Consider the following 6187-nt stretch of genomic DNA (forward strand, 5'->3'; position numbering starts at 1 on the left):
TTCACTCCTTCTGTGGTTGTAGTTGATCACTAAAACCGTTTTCTTAAATATTTTGTTTCATTACAGAGAAAATTGGCAGACACATTTTGCTGAGTTATCACTTGCCGTTGACTACAATGCATTATGAAAATATGTCTACCAATGTGTTTACGTCTACATAGCGCTTGATCATAACCCAGTTCCATTTTATTTTTCTATTAAACATTTAACAATTTTTATTTAACCGTTATTTAACTAGGCAAGTCAGTTAAGAACAAATTCTTATTTACAATGATGGCCTACCCAGGCCAAACCCGGACGACGCTGGGCCAATTGTGCGCCACCCTTTGGGTGTGCCACCCTACGAACCAGGGACTGCAGTGACGCTTCTTGCACTGAGATGCAGTGCCTTAGACTGCTGCACCTCTCAGGAACCCATTACACATAACATGCTGACCACACCGTGCGCGAGCGTTGCAAAATAAATGTACACATACATGTTATTCAATCATTGCATCCACACAGCTCCCGCGTATGCGTAGCCAGGCACTAAAATAGAGCTTGGTTCTATTTGTGAAGCTTGTCCCGCCTCTCCCAGCTCGTCAACAGTTTTTAGGAGCATATACCCACGTGGGTGATTGAAAGATGAACTGAGGTCCAGTCGAGTTGGTGGTGGTAATGCACCTTAAAGTTGGTTGCCAACCACCATATAAAGTCCAAAGAAGAAGAAGAAGCCATCTGGTCATAAAGAGTATAGCATTGAATGTAAGGGAAGCCAGCGATCATTTGGCCTCCCTTGATAAACATTTTTTTTTAAATAATAGCCAATCAGCATTGAGATCGGCCCTTTCCTAAATTAGCCATGGATGAAGATAGGGATTTGGACTTTGGGTTTTACTTAATTTTCCTTACTGACCAATGATTATAATGGCGATTCTGATCCTACCATAAATTCATACATTGTGCCCCTTGCCTGAGAGAGAGGAAGTTCAACATGTAGCTAGATATAGTAGGCTAATGTAAACTAGCTGGCCTGGTGCATCGTTGCCCATGAAAGAAAGAGGAAGTTATGCTAGTGAGCAAGCATTTTAGCCAGGTAGCCTAGGACAACAAAAACTTAAAACGTGTTCTGTATGACAGAGTCATAAACCGTTTAGGCAACATGAAAGAGGATGGCATTGGCGATTCTCCACAAATAGGGTGAGTCAACATGTTTTTTCTACTTGCAAGCACGCACACAAGTGCATACACACACACACACACACAGAAATCAGTACCATGGACACCCACATCATATTTAGCTGACATTTATTGGACTAAATCGTTTTTGGCATTTTTTAGTTGTCATTGTATCAGACTAAGCATAGGTGGTTAGATTATGTTAACATTTTGAAGTTGAAATGATGCTGGATTAGTGGAGGCAGCTCTTGTTTTCTTTGCGACTTGTGGTAACTCTCCATTGTTATAAATCAATAGTTGTTTAGTAGTCTAAAAATGTTGGAAACATTAACTTGCTTGACCATGCTGTAGGTCATGTAAGGGCTTATTACATGCAAAATGTTTTGTGGACTTCACCAGACAGTTGTTGCTCTCCGGTTTTGTGATGAAACAAAGGTTGTGGTTGAATTTATTCTGCCACTGTGTCTTCTTATTGTCTCAGCCTTAAGCCTATATATCATGGTGTCAAGGCATATCATTGAACTAACAGGTTATAGAGCAAACAATGCAATTATCACAACACATAGGTTGTAATATGGCTTTTCTCCCCCTGGAATGGCTTCCCCGGGGATTTTACCCACACACCGCTACGAAGTAAGTGCATACTTTGCATTTGTGAAATTATTTTGATGTGACATGAAAGTAAAGGGCTTTACGTTTCTAGAACCGTATCACAATTGAGAATCAATTCACGCCAGTCTGCCTCTGAAAATACCACAGAAGTTGCTTGGACATTAAGGAGTAACAGTAGGCTCCTTAAGAGTACATCTTGGGCTAACCTCTACCTAACCCAATAATGGACTAAAGGAGCCTAACGTTAATAATCCTTATAGTAGAAGGATCTTACAGGCTTGTCCTGCCTCTCCCATCTCCTCAACAGTTTTTAGGAGCAGATACCCACGTGGGTGATTGAAAGATGAACTGAGGTCCACACTCCAGTCGAGTTGGTGGTGGTAATGCACCTTAAAACCTCTTAAGGATCGGACCCTTTTTTTAAATTGTCCCCTTAAAATGACATACCCAAATCTAACCTCCTGTAGCTCAGGCCCTGAAGCAAGGGTATGCATATTATTGGTACCATTTGAAAGGAAACACTGAAGTTTGTGGAAATGTGAAAGGAATGTAGGAGAATATAACACCTTAGATCTGGTAAAAGATAATACAAAGAAAAAGACAACCGTTCTTTTGTCTTTTGTATTTGGGAACTGCACCCGTTGATTTGGCCTCGTTTTTTGGCTTGCTCCTCAAGAAATGCTGGTGGCCATGACAGAAGCCAAAAGTGAGTTTGCTTGGAGGTGTGGTTTGTTGTGTGCATTTTCTTGGGTGTGTCCTTGCCACCACCAAGACACACCCACTCAATTACAACTAGCCACCTGCAGGTTGAGTTCAATAACAGTCAGGACTCCATCACACTATCTTGCAAGTATCCAAGAGCTGCAAAATTTGAAAGCTCATGCCCATCATCCTGTGTGATATAAAGTCATGAAGTTTGGTACATAGGTCCCTGTCCTCACAAGGAACACATTTGCCTCAAGAACTCATAAGGTCTGCCATGATGGATTTTCCTGCAATTTAGAGTTAGATTGCATCATCTTTGAAATGCAAGAGAAAGGCCCTAATGTATTGTTCCAGCCCAGGCACAATTTATATTTTGGCCACTAGAGGGTAGCAGTGTATGTGCAACGTTTTAGATTGATCTAATGAACCATTGCATTTCTGTTCAAAATTTTGTATCAAGACTGCCCAAATGTGCCTAATTGGTTAATTAATACATTTTCAAGTTCATAACTGTGCACTCTCCTCAAACAATAACATGGTATTATTTCACTGCAATAGCTACTGTAAATTGGACAGTGCAGTTAGATTAACAAGAATTTAAGCTTTTTGCCAATATCAGATATGTCTATGTCCTGGGAAATGTTCTTGTTACTTACAACCTCATGCTAACCGCATTAGCCTATGTTAGCTCAAACGTCCCGGACCCACCGATCCTGTAGAGGTTTTAAATGACATCTCCGGAACCACTGGGCCAATCCGGATGAGCATTGACATATGGCATCATATGGCATCAAGGTCTCTCAATGCAATATCTTCCAGACTAGTATGTCAAACAACATGGCTGCTACTGACCAATAAACATTAATGTGGGCATGGTCTGGTACATTAATGCATATAAATCAGACACAGATATTTGTATTGTAACCAAACTTGGTACACATGTTCCAACACTGTCAAGGCTCAACATACGCAAGCATATTTCGAGAACATGTTTATATCTCTTGATCTGTATGACTCAGAGTGATTACATTTGGCTCACATGCTCAGGGATATGACTCTAGCTAATCTGTAAAATATGGTTAAGTTTGGCTGCATGGGGGCATTGTTGGACAGCAAAAATCATTCCATTTGCATGTTGCGGCCATATTGCTTGAGCAAGAGTCTTGGAAAATGTTGTATGTCCAGCGGTTCTGGAGAAGAAGATATTTAAAGCAGTCAACGTTATAACATGTTTTCCAAAATATGCATATTGCATGATCTGTTTAATTTTGATTTGGCAAACTTGGTAAGGAGTACAGAAGTAGCTCCTCCTAGGGCAATGTGTCCAATTTGTCCTGATGGTGGCATAGTGGGCCCACAGCTTGAACCCCAACATTGCTGCTGGCAGCTATGTTTACTATTGTTCCTGTTCTTCAATCACGGAAAATTAACATGCAAATTCCTCTGAGATGGTAACGTTTAGGAGGGTGTAACTAGGCATGATGTTAAATACCCATAGTCCACACCCTCTCAGGCAATGCCATGCCAATTAGCCACATGGTGGTTCTATAACAAGCAATTGTAAATGCAAACTTTGAAAGCTCATGCCCCTCACCGTGCGTGACCAGGAGTCATGAAATTCGGTACATAGGTCCCTCTCCTCGCATGAAAAATATTTGCCTAAAGGACTATAAAGTCTGCCATGATGGAGTTTGCACCATTTTTAATTATGTGAAAAACACTTAAAAACGCTAATCCTCTGGCACCGAATGACCGATCTGCAGGAAACTTGATATATAGCATCTATGGACCAAGGCAACATTTTCAAGGCTGGCTTCTCCAACAATATGGCAGCTATTGACCAATAAACATTTACATGGGTGTAGTCTGGCACATAAATGCATGTAAATCAGACACGGTTATTCGAATCATAACAAAACTTGATGTATATGTTCAAAACACTGTACTACATAAAGCCATGACTACATGGAATCTATTCCACATCAAGTAACTCATGCAAGCAATAAAATTAGGTTTAAAAAATTGAGAAAAATACACCTCTTCTATACACTTCTCTTCTCTTCTCTTCACCTTCTTCTAACTAGGGGGAGCAATTTTAACATTTGGCAAAATATGCGTACCCATTTTAAACTGCCTATTTCTCAGCCCCCGAAACTAGAATATGCATATAATAGTCAGATTAGGATAGAAAACACTCTGAAGTTTCCAAAACTCTAAGAATTTTGTCTGTCAGTTAAACAGAACTGATATTGCACCTGAGAAAATTTCAAGCAGGAAGTGGCACTCATTTTGAGAGCTCTGTGTTCCAATGCCTTCCTATCGCATATGTGAAGTCTCATCAATAAGACCTCTTTTTCTATGTCTTCCCTAAGGTGTCAACAGCCTTTAGACGTAGTTTCAGGCCTTTATTTTGAAGGATGAGCCTGCCAGAGCACATTGGGTAAGTGGACAGGTGGGGGCTCTCCGGGTGATTTTTGCGCAATTCTGAAAGGTAGCCATTGTCTCTCTCGCTCCTAGTGAAAAGCCAACTGTCCCGGTTGATTTATTATCGAATAGATATGTGAAAAACACCCTGAAGTTGGATCAAAAACAACGTTTGACATGTTTATGTGGACATTATGGATATAATTTGGAATTTTTTCCGCCGTTGTCACGAACGCTTTTTCCGGTGGATTCCTTGTGATGACGCATCAAACAAACGGAGGTATTTGGATATAAAACATATATTTATGGAACAAAAGGAACATTTGCTGTCTAACTGGGAGTCTCGTGAGTGAAACTAACCGAAGATCAACAAAGGTAAACGATTAATTTGATTGCTTTGCTGGTTTTTGTTACCGAGTTACCTGGCGCTAGCTGTTCGTATTGTTTTGTAGAGCGATCGATAGATTTACACAAATGCAAGTATTGCTTTCGCTGGGAAGCATAATTTCAAAATCTGAGACGACAGATGGATTAACAAAAGGCTAAGCTGTGTTTTGCAATATTGCACTTGTGATTTCATGAAATTATATTTTATGATTACCCTCTGGCGCTAGGCTACGCTATGCTAGTCAGGGTTTTTAATGACAAAAATCCCGGATCCGGGATGGGGATTTCAGAAAGGTTTTAAGGAACAGCGGGGACTGTGAAGCAACACAAACATAGGCACAGACACATGCATACAAACACACGATAACATACGCAATATACACACACGTACACATGGTTTTGTGTTGTAGATATGTGGTAGTAGACTAGGGGCCTGAGGGCACACACCTAATGTGTTGTGAAATCTGTTGTGAATGTATTGTAATGTTGTCACATCTTCTCCTGCTCCTCCCCTCAGGCGTACAATGTCGCTGGAATACTAACCACCGGTCCTGGGATTCATCATTACGCATAACTGGCACTCATCATTACGTGCACCTGTTAATCATTATGATTCACACCTGGTCTTCGTTACCTTCATCATTTCCTTCCCTTTATACAGTTGAAGTCGGAAGTTTACATACACCTTAGCCAAATACATTTAAACTCAGTTTTTCGCCATTCATGACATTTAATCCTAGTAAAAATGCCCTGTCTTAGGTCAGTTAGGATCACCACTTTATTTTAAGAATGTGAAACTTCAGAAAACTAGTAGAGAATGATTTATTTTAGCTTTTATTTCTTTCATCACATTCCCAGTGGGTCAGAAGTTTACATACACTAAATTAGTATTTGGTAGCAT

Source organism: Salvelinus namaycush, chromosome 4 (genome assembly GCF_016432855.1).
Source record: "Salvelinus namaycush isolate Seneca chromosome 4, SaNama_1.0, whole genome shotgun sequence".
NCBI lineage: Eukaryota > Metazoa > Chordata > Actinopteri > Salmoniformes > Salmonidae > Salvelinus > Salvelinus namaycush.